Consider the following 18,604-nt stretch of genomic DNA (forward strand, 5'->3'; position numbering starts at 1 on the left):
TCATCATTCCAGCAAGTACTGGAGTGTGTCCCTGATTTAAAAGACAAAACTTTTTGAGGAGGAAACCTATAATCCAACTCCCCTTTGTTTGTTTGTTTGTTTGTTTGCTTTCCTTGAATGTGATGGCATAGACCTACAGCAATCAACCTTACCCAGGACTGAAAAGCCAGAATGCTAAAGATGGCAGAGCAAGAAACAAAATGATGTATTTGATGATATCACTGGGTCTTTGATATCACTGAGTTTTTGTTCCAAATCTAGTATTACCTACCTCTTGTCTTATTTTGTAATTAAATATATCTATTTTAAATCATTGTTTTGTCTGATAATTAAATATTTTATTTGTAAAACACTGCTAATTAGATATTTTGTTATTTTTATCTCTATTTTGAGTTGTCTGCTTCATTAAATAACCTACTCTGGATTCTCAGATCTGAGTGCCATTCCTATATGATTCAATGACAGAAGGTCCGTTCCTTGTCAAGAGAGTTATCATAGAATAGTAAAATTGTCTGTTCATCTAAATAATTAAAATGCTATCTCTCATGTTAGTGTTAAGAATATAGAGAGTGTGTCTATCTTTTTTAATATTTTATCCTTGGCATCTAACTTAGAACCCAGGTCATAATAAATGCTAAATAAAATATTGATGAATGAAAGAGTTGAAACTGTTTGGTTACTTTCTCTCATTTTTTTGAAATTATAAAGCATTTTATAATAATAGTTATATGGACAAATTTTTAATATTAGAATTACTATATAAACGTTTATGTACGTTGTTGTACATTTTTATTGTAGGAATCATATTTTGACATCATCTGCTACTCAGAGTTAGGCCAAACTCGTGAGTAAGGACACAGTCCTCCAGACTGCCAAGTCTGCCTAAGACTTTAGACATCATTCACAAGTCTGTAGGTACTTGTGAATTGGGAGCCATCCTAAATTCAAACCAATTGGCTATAAATTTGGGGGTTCCCCTGACCACCCTCACATTTGACAATTTTCCTCACAGTATCCAGAATAGGATTGTATTTGCCATTAGTTTTATTATGGCAAAAAGATACGGCGTAGAAACACACACAAGGCATGTATGGGACTGGGAGGAGGGTTCTAAATACAAAGCTTCTATGTCCTAAGGGATATGTTACCCTCCTGGCATTGAAGTGTAGCAATACGTACATGAAATGTTGCCAAACCAGGATGCTTACTCTAGCTTTGGTGTTCAGAGATTTTACTGAGGCTTCATTAGGTAGGCATGGTTTATTATTGCCCACATGGTTGACTTCACTCTCTAGCCCCAGCCCCCACAGGTCAAGCTGATTTAACGCAGCACAAACTCCCAACTCGCTGTTCACATGGTTGGTATTCCTGGAGTGGCTAGTTCCTACAGTGGGTCATCTCTTCAGCAGAAACTATCAGTTGGGGTCTGAGGAGCCTCTCACAAGTCATTATGTTAGCATAAACTATCAATGTGGTCCCAGAAGTCCACCAAGGGTGACAAAGACATTCAATTCACTCGGGAAATTCCAAGGGTTTAAAAGTTACTTTCCTGGAGACAGGACTAAGGCCAGACCTCTCTGGGTAAAGTTAATTCTTCACTACACATCTGTCTAATGGTCTTATTTTTTTTTTAACAGATGCTAGTTTCTTATAAGTTATAGTTTTCAATCTGATAGTAGTAGAGAACCATTGAATGACTTGTCAAAAAAAAGCTTTCAGAAAAGAGCAATAGAAGAAAGGGGAAAACTGGATAACTTGCAAGTTGGATCGTGAACCTATAACCATTTCTTTCTGTCTAACGGCATGTTCAGTTAACAGAACTCCTATCTGTGCTGAAAAACATTCCATATACTTATGGGTGAGAAAACAGCTTAACAATGCTGAAAGAGGGAATGTATCCCCTTTGTGGCCAAGAAGTCACAATGCAGGAGAAACTTCTTGACTTATTCTCTCAGCTTGACTCAGAACACAGAGTCGGGTACCAGAACAGAGAGTGTCTCTTTCCAGCTGGCTAAAAATGTAAAAGTTCATCAGCCTGGTGTGGCCTGATCCGACCATGCTAATGACTTGCCATTGGGACAATAAACAAGAACATTAGAATCTGGATACTCTGTGATGGTATCAAGAGAAAGGTCAGCCATCTGGCTGCTACAGCAGGTTTTAGTGACTTTAATTGACCCTTCTTTCTGTCCTGTTTTTCTATTAATAAGCCCACAACTGACATTTCAACTGGTAGAATATAGTATAAATGTCTGAGAATTCACTGCCCTGAGAGTTGGAATGAGATTTTATTAATGTTTTGTTCTTTAAAGAGACATATTTTGTTTCCCATTAACATATCTATTTTATAGTTAATATTCCTCATGTGTCTGAATAATAGAGAAAAATTATTCTATCTAAAAGATTAATAGAGATAGTATAAAAATGATAAAGATAATGAATTTGTCAGAAGAACTAGTTTCTAGATATTTCTCTAAACATCTTTTATCCCCAGATTTATCAGCTGTAAAATCAGAACAAGAAAGGGCTATACTTCAAAAGATAGTTATAAGAATTTTTAAATAATACATATGAATTTTGTATGTGCATATCTGAGTCATAGTAAATACACAACGAATAATAGCTGTTATTATATGGTGCATAACACTTTTAATGCTATTGTTCAGGTATGGGAAGACAATGATAACCTTACTCCAAATTTTTTGACCCAGAGTATGAAAATTCTACCATTTGGTAGTCAAAATTAAACCCAAAAATCTTCAATCAACTTCTAAACTATAAAGCTAGCCACTTTGGTGAATATCTTATTAAACAAAGAAATCTAGAAGAATTTAATCAAGTTTGTCAACATCCTTTTAGTTTTCTCATCACCGGATCAAAGAATAGATATAATCTAAGGACTGATATAGGCTACTAATATCTCAACCATTGAAATAATCATTGCACGATAACTTTACTAAAGCACATTATCTACTTTATAATGTGCAGTAATAAACTCTGTCAATCAGTTAATTATTTACCTTATATACTTAGACTTCTTGAAGCAATTTGCTTTTATCAGCATGCTTTTTATTCTGGTAGTTCAGACATGAATGTGTGTATTCCTCTATATTTTGTCATGGCATTTTTCACAGGGATAGGTATCTGAAGCTGTCCACAGGCCCACAACTGATGCATTACATTGATGATACAACGAACATGGCTGACAATGAAACAAGTGAAAGGGCAGGCTTTCAGTTTTTGTAATTATCTAAAGGGCTGTGGATTAACTAATGGACCATGAACCTAACTAACTAAAACCAATGGTGGGACAATCAACATTGAAGTCCTTGGATATCAGTAAACAGAGCTATTTGAAATCATTCGCAAGGTCAAAGATGATTTTAGGTTGTTCCACCAAGTAAGTAATAACAATACAAAAAATGACTACTTAGATGACTTGCAAAAACATCATGTTTTGGAATATTCTCATCTGTAGCAATAAGTAATAGAATTTGTCAGAAGCTTGCTACAGAGATTATTCAGTGACCAGAAAGGCTGCTATTTACTGGGACGGGTTTAAGAACAGTTAGCTTTTCCTCTTGATCTTTATTCATTAATTAATAATGTCAATAGCTGATATGAATGAATGCACTTTGATACTCCTTGAAGTGGAGCAACTCAAAGAGTATTGGGTTCTGGAATAAAGGACCATGACAATGTACTCTGCTATATCTTTTAAGAGGAAAATAGTGGTCTCTGATAATATCTGAGAGATTGACTCTATCATTGTAGAGCCTGAATCAGAACTGGAAATCATAGCCAATCACATGTTTCTTTTACATGCCCTCTCATGTACATGTTGGCCATGCCCACTTTTGCACTACAACTACAACTACAACTATACGGGCGAGTGTAGCTCTGAGGTCACCTGGCTCTCATCATCTAAAATATTTACTATCTTGCACTTTGTAGAAAATGTCATTTCCTTGTGTTAATGATGTAAGCCCCTCATCACAGACTGTAAGAAGGATATATAGAGACTCCATTTTGTCTATCAGGGGATGGTACCAAAATGAGTATTTTTATATATATATATATATTTTTAATATATATTAAAATTTATATTAAAATATATAATATATATTTTAATGTTTTGTTCTTTAAAGAGACATATTTTGTTTCCCATTAACATATCTATTTTATAGTTAATATTCCTCATGTGTCTGAATAATAGAGAAAAATTATTCTATCTAAAAGATTAATAGAGATAGTATAAAAATGATAAAGATAATGAATTTGTCAGAAGAACTAGTTTCTAGATATTTCTCTAAACATCTTTTATCCCCAGATTTATCAGCTGTAAAATCAGAACAAGAAAGGGCTATACTTCAAAAGATAGTTATAAGAATTTTTAAATAATATGATTTTGTACATCTTGCATATCTGAGTCATAGTAAATACACAACGAATAATAGCTGTTATTATATGGTGCATAACACTTTTAATGCTATTGTTCAGGTATGGGAAGACAATGATAACCTTACTCCAAATTTTTTGACCCAGAGTATGAAAATTCTACCATTTGGTAGTCAAAATTAAACCCAAAAATCTTCAATCAACTTCTAAACTATAAAATTTATATTAAAATATATATTAAAATTTATATATATTTATATATATATAATATAATAATATATATAAATATATATATAATATATATAAAATAATATAATAATATATATTTATTATATATATATATATAATAATATATATATATATTATTATATATATATATATATATATATATAATGGGGTATATGCTCAGATGAGTTACCGCGAGAAGTTTTGAAGGAAATGATCATGCCCTAGTTTTCAACTCTTGTTTTGACTATCTTTTGCTGCATTTTTTTGAAATAATGATCTTTCTGTAGCCAATGCTTTGTACTTATTAAATATTTATATTAATTAACATATGTAAACTTTTTAGAAATAGAATTATTGCATTCTTACATTGTAAAATCAATCATAATACATATGGAGTAGGTCTAACTATTATAAAAGAAGACAAAAAAATTAAATTGTACTTTTTAAGTACAACTTAATTTTAAGTAAAAAACTGTACTTTTAAAAACTATAAAAGCTATCATTAAAAAATTGAATAATAAGGAGGTGGGTCCATAGTGTAGTGGTTAGCATGTCTGCTTTGCATGCAGAAAGTCCTGGGTTCGCACTCCAAGTGGAGCCATGGACCATACCCTGGGTGTGCCAGGCCCCAGGTGCACCATGCCCCCCAGATACACTATGCCCCCTGGGTGCGCCAGGCCCCCAGAGTTCACGCTGTGAGCGTGTAGGAGGGGACGCCCAGCCTTCAGACATCCAGTTCTTAAGAGGAAATGGCAACATCCATGGGTCAGGGGTGAAAGTGGGTGGGAGGAATTTAAGAAGGGGAAAAAAATTGAATAATAAAAAATAAAATTGAGTCTAAAACATTCAGACCTAGGGTGAAAAGGTAAATTAACGACATAGTATTTTTAATTACCAAGTATTTCAAGCATTGATAATATTTAGAGACCAGTCAAGCAATGCTCATATGCTCTTGTACATCATTTTCTTTAGGTCTATTTTAAAATTAAATAAAACATTTCAGTTACAGATTCATTTCCACGTCTGATTTTATACTTTTACTATGCTACATACATATCCACTAATGATATATAATATTATTTTCAAGTTTTAAAATTATGTAAATGTTGTCATGATTTACATATCCTTTTTTAAAAAATGTCTTAAATGTAATCTATTTAAATCCATTCACAATGAGAGATATAGTTCTAGTTTATTCATTTCATCTGTTGTATGGTCAATTGTCATATGATTTATATTAAGGTGTCATTCAGATATACCTTTACGAATGATACTGTTGCATAGAATTCAGTCCGATAACAGCTTTGAGTTGTTGTACCTTTGGTATCTATCACAGTTTTTGAGTCAAATACAGACACTCCCTAGGCAGCTCCTAGCCAATGACTAATTAAGATAGGCATATTAGGGTCTGGTGTGGATTGCCCTACACAATATAGTTAATCCTTGAAAAATGCAGATTAGGGGCACCAACCTCCATGCAACTGAAAATCTGTGTACAACTTTTGACTCCTAGCAAACTTTAATACTAATATCCTTTGCTACTGTTGACCAGAAGCCTTAGTGATAAAATAAGCCTCAATTAACACATATTTTATATGTTATGTGGATTATATACCATATTCTTACAATAAAGTAAGCTAAAGAAGAGAAGGTATTATTAAGAAAAAATGAAGGAGAGAAAATACATTTACAGTTTTATACAGTATTTTTGATACCATAAGTTTACATCTACTGTTTATAAGATGAAAAAACTCTGCTCATAAGTGGACCCATGTGGTACAAATCTGTGTTATTCAATGGTCAACTGTACTCCTGTATAGGCAATTTTTGCACCTGGATCTCCCTGTTGGGCTGCCCAAGGCTTTTTCAGAGCTATATTACAGTTTGAGGTTCTTCTTTTCTATTTCTTTAAATTATTGAAGAAACAACATATTTAATAAAGATAGGGTTTAATTTAAAATATTAGTATAAATCTATAAACACAGAAGCTCCCATTCTGCTGCTTAAATAACCTGTAACCTCTTTTTTGTCACCCCTTCTATTGTCAAAACGCACTATATATTGTGCCCTTCCATATCCCAGAATTTAATGTATCATCCTAAGTTTCACCGGAGGGAATGAAACTTCCATAAACCATGGTCAAAAAGTAACCGACTACATACATTACTGTCTCAAATTCAACTTGCCTTTCTCAACAGGGAACACATTTTTATATCTAATTGGAACAAATATCATCTGCCAAAGAATCTGAGTTCATATTGTTACTAAAAGCATAGGGAACTTATAGGAAAATATGTGAGATCATTAAAATGTACTCATAAATTTTCATATTGTTAAATGGAGAGAAAAATAATACAGGTTATTTAAGCCAGGTGATAAGAATGCTGCACTAAAAATTTAGTTTATATCCAGGTTACCAATATAAACATCTTACCACATATGGCTTTAAATATTTCAAGACATTTCGTCTGATATTTACACCCTACAGTGTGTGAATCTTCCATATAGTAGTTTTCTTATTATATATAGTATTTAGTTACATGGTAAGAGAGTAGTATAAGTTTCTATTTAGAATGCTAGTGGATGCATTCATATACCCACTCATAAACACACTCACCACTCACTCACTTACTCACACAAGCTTTAAAAGTTAGCATGAGCCTTTGAGACAAAGAAAATAGCCCAAGTTTAGCAAAATTTATGCTAAAATTATATTGACAAAAATGTTTCAAACATTCAATCTTCAAATTATTTCACTTTATACTTTAAAAAAATTACCTGGCTTATCTGACTATATAGCACTTTTTTCTAGATAACGAATTATGAAGACAACTTCAACTTATCATTTGTAAGCACGGCTCCATAAATAATACTTTATATGTGTACATTGGCTTTATTTTCAGCACATTAAAAATGTTTATTATTATAACTATATTGTCATGCTCAATACTAATGCCATTGCCTTTACTTGTAGACACAAATTTTTTGCCCCAGAATTTTTTCTTCTTTATTTTTTATCATTAATTTTCCACTGGATCATTCCCATCACCATACAAATATACTGTCATTTCTCCTTAAGAAAAAAGTATTTTAGACTCCACTTTCTCTACCAACTACTTTCCTATTACTCTGTTTCCCTTTATAGCAAAACATCTAGAAAGAGGTGTTACTAAAGTCAATTTACTTGACCCTATAGGTAGCATTTTAAGTTGTTGATCATACTCTCTCCTTTATTATCTTTTCCACATTTCTTCCAAGATTCCACTTTCCCTAGTATTTATTCTACCTCTATTGTCATTCCACCTCAATCTCCTTTGGTACTTCTTCCTCTTTTCCCCAGTCTCTACACTGGAGTCTTGGTTTTTGGTCTTTTTCTCTATTTTTATCTATACTCACTCTCTTGGAGATCTCATCTATTCTCTTAGCTTTAAAAATTAGTATATCTCTAAGACTGCTGAAATTATATCTCCCACACATAGTGATTCATCAGATTGCAGACCTGTAAATCTGATTGTCTACTTGAAATCTCTACTGGTTGTCTAATTGATAATTTAAACCCAACATACTTAAAAATAAACTCTTAATTATTCCTCTCCACGTCTTCTCAAATATGGGTCCGCCACCTTTATTTTACCAGCACTTATGCTAATATAAGTGGAATCACCCTTGAATCCTTAACTTCTGCCACAGCCTACACCTGATATGTCAGGGAATTTGTTGTCTCTATCTTTAAAATATGTCCAAAATCCAAACACTTTTTACCACCTCCATTTTTACCATCACAATTTATTCCCAGGATTACAATAGCCTTCAAACTAATTTCTGTACTTATATCTTCGTCTATTAGAGTTTATTCTCAACACAAGAGCAAGAGTTTGTTAGGAAACAGTCTCAGAATTATCACATGAGGCAAAGGGTAGTGAGGGGGAAGGGGAAAAAAAAGCATCTTTGGTCAAAGGGAGTTGTGCTAGGACACAGTCTCAAAAAAAGTCGTTCAAACCCACAGACTCTCTAAAACTACAATGGTCCTTCTAAGTTGTCCCGAAGTGATAAAGAATGGCAGGGCCTTTATTTCCTCATTGACTATTCATTCAATGTACACTGTCCCTAGAGATGTAGTGAGACTTTGGATGAGAAAACTCCCTTAAGCTGAGGGCAAAAATAGGGAACTTTGAGAGCTAACAGCTATTAGGCAGCAGCACTGCCAGCAACTATAAAATAAGTCCTCCAGTTCCAAAGGGACATATGATTGGAACATCACAGCATCCACTACATAACTAGCTAAAAAGCACTGGTCTTAAGAAAATTATTAAGAGTGTAAGTTGGTGGAATTGGTCTAAGTTTTAATTTGAGAACAGAATAATGCTAGGATAACTGTCTGACTAAATATAAATTCCATTCCTTCCTTATGAACTTCAAATACACTGTATTTACAAAAATTTTCAGTGCTAAGGTACTTTCAAAGAGGACATGCGATTAATGATCCAAGAGACAGTAGACCTCTTAAGGTGCCAACTACATGATGTGAACTTAATCACTTCAGTAGTTTCAGGAAAGTTCCCTTATTATCAGATATCATATAGTTCCCTTATTATTGGATATCATATAGCATATATATATTGTTTAAAATATATGCACACTAAAAGAGAAAACTCATTGAGCATTTTCATTCATTACAAGTTAATTTTTCTAAACCATTGACATTCATTAGACAATTGATGTTTTTATATATCAGATGCTGGGTGAAGTTGTGAGCTTACTGAGGTGAATAATGTACTAAACACATATAATTTCAAAGAACTATGCAATTTAGCATGAAAAAAAGTGTAAACATATATTATTTCCATGCATCTTGATATGTGCATTGACAGAGATTTGCCCAGGTTTCTGGTCAATGGTCACCAGATAAGAATCCTGAAGGACAAGTAGGGTTGAAGACTGAAGGTGGAGATAATATTTCAGACAAAAAAAAAAAAAAAATCTGTCTGCAAAGAGTAAGAAGACAGAGAGGATAGGAAACATACTGAGCATTGCAAGAGATCAGTAGGCCTGGGCCAGAGAGCCTAAGAGGAGCAAGCTGTGGTAATGGAAAGACTGGAACCATAGACAGATAGGATGCAATTCAACTTATAAAATAAATTTTCCAAATTAGCATTTCTTTAGTGAGATAGAGAGTATCACTTTAGAAGGAAAAATGAGTTGGAATATGAGGATCTGATATTGTGGCAAAATTATTTCTTTATTAATGGTTTATAATACATTGAAAGCATGTGAATCTTTTCTTGATTCCCAAGTTCTTCACAAAAAGTGGTACTTAACCTTTTCTGTGAGTGTGTATGTGAGTGACTGTAGAATATACAGAGAATCCGATGGGATATAGAGTTTCTTCCCCTATAAAAATGCCATATATGGATACATATAAGATTATGTGTACTTAATTTCAAGGTGTTTATAGATTTCCTGAAGCTCATCCATGGTTGCTTTAGGGCACTGAATTAGGAATCCCCGTTTTAGTACTTATGAATAAATTTGATGAAAATAGAATTAGTATGTTCATCCACTCCATCCTCTGCCCAAAGTACGCAATAATGATTTTTGTTGCCAATTCATTCATTTGGTTACTTCCAGAATCATGTTGTACATGGCTTCTGGGAAGGCCCAGATCTATATCACTCTGGTCACATAACCCCTTATCTATGAGAGTATAACCTTTCCGGGGGCAATGCCTTTTCTTATGTCTGCTCTAAATCATTCAGATGGTATCATAGTCCTGTTTTCTACTGTTTTGTCCTCACTGGATTTGGAAGTAAACATGAACACAGCTTAAAGAGTCATTTGCTTTTTGTAAGTAGCTAAAATAGGAGCACCATTATTTATAGTTATGAGGATGTCACTATAATTTTATTGGGGGGATAGATTTAATCAATGTCACCAATGAAACACAATTAATTACACTTACTCGTTTGGATTTTTCTCCAGTTGGCAATTGTAACATTTAACCTTTTGTTGTGCAACAGAGTGAAAATCTTTTCTAATAATGAGAAAGTCGAAGTGTTTTTTATCTTCATGTATTCATCCTTTGCCATTTCTACATATCATTTAGTGTAGGCTTATTTTACAGCACTAGATGCAGCTCATTTGATTAAATATCTTTTTAAAAAACAAAGAATAATATATAATTGTAAAATTTCTTCATGAGATAAAAGTGAATACATCTTTTCCATAGACCTTCTCTAAATTTGAAAAATATCAATTCCTTTCAAATACTTTAATCATTAAAATGTGGACCTACAGTGTTAGAAATGAAAGCCACTTGAGAAATCTCTTCCACCTACAAATAATCTAATATATTCCTCAGTGAAAAGCAGGCTAAAAAGGTTTGGGAAGTGCAAGAAATATGTCTTGACAATCATGTTTGCAAACCTCAAGGGTAATTGGGAAGAGAGTTTGTTGGTGGACTTTGGTTAACAGAAAATATCCACTAGCTGAAAATATCGATAAGGATAATTTACCTATATTTCATTTTATTAACTTGAGCCAAGTGTCTGATTGTAAGAAAAGTTGACCATATAAAGTGATTGATTGTAAGGTCTATTGAAAGCCTCCTTAGCCCAAACTATTTTTTATCATAAGTCATACCTGCCACGTACTAGAGACATCACTTTCAGTTAAAAACAACCTTCAGAAATTACTAGAGAAGTGTAACATGTAAACCTACTCATTAACCACATGGAAATTAATTTATTAGATTTATCAGTTTTATCCAGAAAGATTTCGAGGACATATGACCCAAGAGGAGTCAAGAGAACTATTTTACCTGAACAAAGACCCAATTTGAATTTTCTGATCTCTAAGGACATTTCAAGAATGTAAAACAAGAAGAAAAAAAAAAAGAAGAAAAAAGTGTGGCTTATACCTTTCACAAAATTTCCTCTTACTGGACCAGATTTTATATATATATATACGTGTATGTGTATACACACACACACACACACACACACACATGTATATATATGTATGTATGTATATATATATATATGTGTGTGTGTGTATATGTACACACACACGTGTATATATATATATTCATTGTTGTATCCTTTTCACTCAATATTAATTGATAATCAGGGTCCTTCTTAGGTACTAAGGATACAGTCATGTTTCTTACCCTCATGAAGCTTACTATGGGTTTTAAATGATGCAGTCATACCTTATTGTACGCAAAAACTGGAATATTACAATTCTGATTCAATAATTTCAAATTGTTCACTTACATTAGCTGTCACATGTTAAGTTAACCTTCAGATCTGGAGATGAGATATAAATTAACTGCAGATATTCAGATATCAAGACATATATCATCATTATGTTGTAAAAGTTACAAATTAACTTATAAATTCAAAAATTACACTAAATCTGTGAATTAGATATAAGTCCACAACCCAAGAATGCAAAAAATGATTTTTTAGACAAATTACTAATTTAAGTTTCCACTCCTTTGGCAAAGCAGAATCTTAAACACAAGCAATTTTGTGCTTTTTTCCCCCAGGGTCTTATCTAAGTTCTGAGTGATAGAGATTTACATGGTACCAAAATACTGGTTAGATGAGAAGTCAAGTGGGGGACAGTTTACTGGTTTAAATACCGCTTCATTCATCCACCTTTACTCTCTCTTCATTGAGTTATATGTCATATTTCAGAAAATATAAATTATTCCCTAGCTTGCATGTCATTCTGAGGCACAGAAATGATTGTGAGGTTACCTTTGGCCCTATAAGCCATGTCTCTCTGCACAGTCATATTCTCTTTTTCCCCCACAGAGTCCTAACTTACTCTTTTATTATTCATGATCAGAATAAATAAAAGAAAAATAGGAAACTACTGTTTTCAAACAGTGGACACTGGCAGAAGCAAGGTAGTGATTCCTAACAGAAGGGAAAAAAACAAGGCCCGGCTCAACAATCACTCAAGTTTTCCAATATTATTCATGATTTAAAATGAAAATTTTAGCTTTTTTACCTTCAGTTTATTTATTTGAAAGAAAGAAATAGTATTAATACTTATTAATACTATTGCTATTCAATCTAATGAGATAATTAAAAAATTTACTATGATGCCCAGCACATAAAAAACTTAGTTTGGTGACTAACACAAAATAAAAGTTTAGTGGATACTATCAGTTATATCATTCTCATTATTTTATTAATAATATTTATTATAATTACTTATCATTTTTTGTATAGATCTTTGTTCGGTGCTGCTATATCATAGTGATACCTGGAGATAGGTTCCTTATATAGCAACAGTCCCTCTTCCAATTACCCTCACTTCCATAGCTCTCACATTTACAGTTTGTAATTGTTTTTAATGAGCTAAATTAGTAAAGCTTTTCTGTGGTAAAATAAAAGGATTAAAATATTTAAATTTCGATATCATCTGAATATGTTGATCTTCTTAAGTTTATAATGATAAAGTTCATTGATAAAATCCTAAAGCTTAAAAAACTTTGAATAGCATTTTAGTTAATTGCATTATCTTCATGTAAGACAGGTGAAACATCATTTTGCAGACAAAATATGATTAAATCTATATTTAAGTGCCTTTAGAAAAGAAGATGCAATTTCTTTTAAGTTATTCTAATGTTTGACAAGCAAAGCTTAAACTAAGGAGCCTCTGCTGCTGTTCAAAAGTTTCTTTGTTTGTTTTGTTTTGTTTTTCACCCAGAAAAACAAAGAAAAACAGTGTCTTCACTGAATGTAAGAAGATACAAAAACAAAAGTTATTCTTCAACTGTTAAGCATACTTTCTAAATTCTACTTAAATATTTGCAACTAATAGCAGTTATTTTAAGACCTACAGTTTGAACAATTAACTTTAATAGTAGTAAATGTTAGGTCTCTTCAATTTCTTACTTATGAAATGCAGTGAATGATTCACTACATGGAACTTTATACATTTATATCCTTTATTTTCTAGATATTCTAAAACCCAACTTCTTACTTTAATTAGTTCTCTTTTTTTCTGAATTATCTTTAATATAATTAAAACAGATATTGCTCTTTATTCAACATGACATTTTCTACCTTACTTAACTCAAAAATGTACTCATTTTACATATAGTTAGAGATGTTAGAGGCAAAAGCAACTGGACCATTATGTATACAAATATCTAATGGTCTTTCTTATATTCTTCTTGGAATCCATTTACACAAAGGATAATTATAGACACAACTAATTTAATTAAAAAGAGTACTTCACTGAAAAAATATACCCAAGACTGAGATATATGCTTACTTCTTATGAACTGTCTGACCTCATTAACCTCTCTTAATTTCAACTTCTTTATTTATAAAAGTACATGTGTTTCACTATATAGGTGCTACCTATTTATAAAATTTTAAGATGAATTTCAGTTTAGGCAACAAATATGAAAACATTTATGACTATGGTCTTCACTATTATTGTTGTCACTATATAAATACTCTACTATTACTATATTGAAGACATATACTATATACAAAAATTATCTTTATTAAAATTCAAATAATAGCTTATTCTAATATCAAAGATTAAAAAAATACTTTCTCTGAAAATTTCATTACATTATCTAGAAGGTGCTTATGTTAGTTATTACACTTTTCTCTGCAAATAACAAGACATGCAAATCAAAATGGCTTAAACAGGTTGAAGAATTAATTATCTCATTTACAGAAGTCACAAAAAAATGCTGGATCAGGCTTGCTTGGCCATATTGTTCCTATTCATCATTGATAAACTTATTGTCAGAGTTCCACACAATAGTGCTATGTAGGGCATTGTCTAATAAGAGAGAGAAAAAAAAAAAACATTTTATTTACCAGCAACATTCTCTTCTCATCTGTTGGCTAACATTTTGTCAAATGCTGGATGTCAATCCAATTATTAGCAAAGTCAATGGCATTGCTATGATTAGCTTTTCTGCATTGTCCATTACAATATCTAGTAGTCAGTCACATGCATCTATTTAAACTTAAATTCATATTAGTTAAAGATAAATAAAATGAAAAATTTAGTTTGCCATCTTATTAGTTATATTTAGAGTACTCAATAGTCCCATGAGGCTAATGGCAATTATATTGGACAGTGAAGGAAAGGAGCATTTCTGTTATCACAGAGATTCCTATTAAACAGTGCTGAAAACTTTAGAACAATCAGAATTTACCTCTGAACTAGAGCAAATATCATGGTCTTTAAAAGCTGTATAGCTGAACAAATTGCATTTCTACATGGGAAGGAATATGTGAAGATTGGATTTGAGTATATAACATGCCATATCTGCTACATTGTTTTTGAGGATAAAAGATTGTCACATCACACAACCTTACTCCCAGTTTGCATATTCTATATGCCTCTCTCCTGCACTATATTTTAGTGGGCAAATGTAGCAAGGGTGTTTATATAATAGTACCTGTGAATTAAGATTGGGACTATAAATTGGACATAAGACAACTGTTTAAAACTCAACATAAATTAATGCCTGAGAAGGTAGCATAGAAAATACATGAATTATTATACCACTCTCCATAGCAAATTAAATGTGTACATATTTTAATTTCTGCAACATATGACTTTTTTTGTTTTCATATTGCCAAATCAAATGAAAACATATTTTGTATTTAGAAAGTACAACCTATTGTTTAAAACCAATGGTTTGTATGATCTGCAGGAAGAAATTTATAAGAGTCTAAAGAGAAATTGAATTCATACATAGTTTACTCCCTTGTCTTCAAGGCGAATTTACTATCTGACTTGAAGATATGTGACTCCCAAAACATTGCAGTTCATGTGTAACATTCTCTAGCTTCCCTTATTGCTCTACTATCCCCCTGTACACCGAAGAGAAGATGCCCCCTAGGCATATCAGAATGGCCCCAAAATTCTATCTAAACTGTTTAAATTATTAAAAACTCCAAGATGAAGAATAAGTGCTAAAAATTATTGACTTTATCATGTAAATGGAACAATAGATTTCGATTATGTTAAAGTTATGAAAAATTGAATGGAGAATCTGAGAGAAAAAGTCAGAATTCTTTCTGGTAGTTGAGATAAAGGATGTTCTCTCTTACGAAAAAAGAATAGCAAAGCAAACATACCTTATAGGGCACAAGGCACTAAGGCAGTTTACTCCTGACTGTATTTTTATCAACGGTCCTTTTCTCTATAATCCCTTACCTCTGAGAAATTTGGAGCTTGGTTCATTCATTCTCTCCCCAGCCCAAAGGTCATTCTCTGTTCTGTTTGCTGTGTCTGAAATAGCTGAGTGCTTTCATCTTAAATCCATGGTTTGATTTCAGGACCTTCTAAGTATCTAATTAGCTCCATCTTTTATCTTCCATCTCAGTGGCTTTAGACCTTTGGCCTTGTTGTTTCTGATGTTCTCTCCTCGCTCTGACTGATCCAGAACAGCAAAGTTGGCTTTAGAGCTCTGAGCGAGACAGGCCTGGCCTCCTTGCACTTCACTTACTACCTTACCGAAAGAAGTCTGGTCTCTAGAGAACTAGTAACCATTTTTTAAACAGTGAATTTAAGCTCTTCATTTATTCTGTGCCTTTCTTATATGGTTTATAACAAATTGAAATTAAAAAAAAAAACATAATAAAGCTTGAAGTCCTATTAAAAGAGACAAGTATAATATTTCATATTATATATGTTATAGCATAAATTGATCTCTCCTTTTATTTTATGTTGTCTGATGGATATTTTAAAATCTGAATTTAGGTTGGGATCATTAAAATTCATTTACAATTTGCATTTTCTTTGGTAATTGGCTTCATCACAAAATGAAACTCAAACTATGTATTTTATACATTTGATGGATCCAGATGTTGTGTTTTAGCTATATTCTTCTAATTCCTAAATTAAAACTTAAATAAGTGTTCATACTTTTAGGCTCCCCCTACTGCTCTCTCACACTGTCCCTGGGCTGGTGCTTCTGCATGTATGCTGCTTTCAGGAACTCCAGACATGAAGCCAGGAAAGTACTGCCTCTTATTTCTCCTCACATTTTAGAGGAAACCCTAGTGCTGTTCCAAACTTACACTGCACTCTAATGTAAAGACAACAGGTAGGTTACTCAGTTTGAGTGAGCAAGATATATATGCAAATATTTGCAACCATGTAGGATGATCACCCTCCACGCAGCCCCAACTAAATAAAAGTGCTCAGAACTTAACTTTTTCCTTTCCTTTCCTTTCCTCTCCTCTCCTCTCCTCTTTCCTTCTTCTTCCTTCTTCCTTCTTCTTCTTCTTCTCTTTCTTCCTCTTCTTCTCTTCTTCTCTTCTTCTTCTTTTCTTCTTCTTTTTTCTTTTTCTTTTTTCTTTTCTTTTTTCTTCTTCTTCCTTTTTCCTTCCTCTTTTTCTTCCTAGAAAGTGGAGAAAAGGATTATTAGGATCAGAGAGTTGAATGAGAAGATTCAGTTCACATATCTTAAAGAAAGGATTGATTTTAGAGCATAATTGATTTATCATATGTTCTAACTAACTGACTAGGAGGGACCATGACCCAGTAATTTAGGATCGAGTATTTAAAGTCGTTTGATATAATTCAGGCACTACTATGGGGCAGTTCTTAATTTACTCCAGTCTCTTGTTCTTTCTGGAGTATCTGGGTGCATGGAGGAGGGAAATGGCTCAAAATCTTGGGCTTTGGGAAAGAGATGAATATCTCTAAGCCTGTAGTTTCCTCCCTACCTTCATCTCTACCTCTCTTTGGACTCTTCCTCTCTCCTCTAGCATGGCTGACCTGGTCTTCCCTCTGAAGTACTGGCTGCTGTTGTGTGAGTTGTCTTGGCCTCCCATCCTCCAAGTCATCTGCTGATATCTTCCGCCAAAATCTGTGACTAAGAAACAGTCTTTTCTCAGCTTAATCAGGGTACTGGCAGCCCTTCTTGATAAACTGAATACACCTTACTTCTCACTGTTTGTGGAGCCTGCTGAGATCTGAGCATGAGTCCCATTCTGTCCCAGGCCCAGGCACAGTTGCAAAAATTCCTGCCCGGCGCCTGGGTAATACCCTGCAGTAGCATGTGAGAACTTCCAATTCCCACCACTGACACAAATATTGCACAGCAACACCGAATGAGAAGATCTAGGCCTTCTCTCCCTCTGAGCATAGTGTACAGACAAAGCCAGTTTTTTCTACATGGCCATTCTTAGGGACATTTGGGGTACCCTGCCAAATCAACTCTGTCAGGACACTTAAAGAAAAATTGGAAAGAAGCTCCTGAGGTCCTAGCGTTCCCTTAAATTAAAGGAATTCATCCCCCACAATATATACCTGACTGCTTACCTCCTCCATTCTGTCTCTATTTATTAATCTACCAGAATTGTACGTTGTAGTGGATATATGAAATCTGAAACTGGCCCTCATACTCAGAGAGCAGGGAAAGACAGGAGAAAAACCACACCACTCCAGATTGGTAGGTGGCAGATTTAATAAGCAAGGGAACTTATCACTTACAACGCTTCTCTTAGGCGACTACAAGAATAGTTTTCTGCAGCCTCTGCCAAATCTTAAAAGTATATATAGAAGCTTTAACCAGAGTTAGTCATATGTAGAGGAGGCCTTAACTGGATTCAATCATGTACCCAGTCCAAATGTCTCAACATCACATTTCTATCTCAGGGGCATATTCTTGGAGCAGCTTCTAGGAGCAGGGAAGGCAAAAGAACGAACATTCCAAAGCACAGGGGAAGAAGAGGGGAGCCTTCAATTGCCTGGGGTCCAGCTGGTGGGTCAAACCAGTAATCATGTCTTCTTGATGAACTTCCCCAACAGGATAGCATTTTATTTCTTCTCTGGGATGTTCCTTTGGTGAAACTCAGCAATCACATTCTCCAGATCTTTCTTTGATATGCTAAATGGACAGATAAAGAATTTCTTTCTTGAAATATCCTTGCTTTCTATTTGTCTTTCTACAGTCTCAAAAATACTATGTTAGGTG

Source organism: Pteropus medius, unplaced genomic scaffold (genome assembly GCF_902729225.1).
Source record: "Pteropus medius unplaced genomic scaffold, Ma_sr-lr_union100, whole genome shotgun sequence".
Lineage (NCBI taxonomy): Eukaryota > Metazoa > Chordata > Mammalia > Chiroptera > Pteropodidae > Pteropus > Pteropus medius.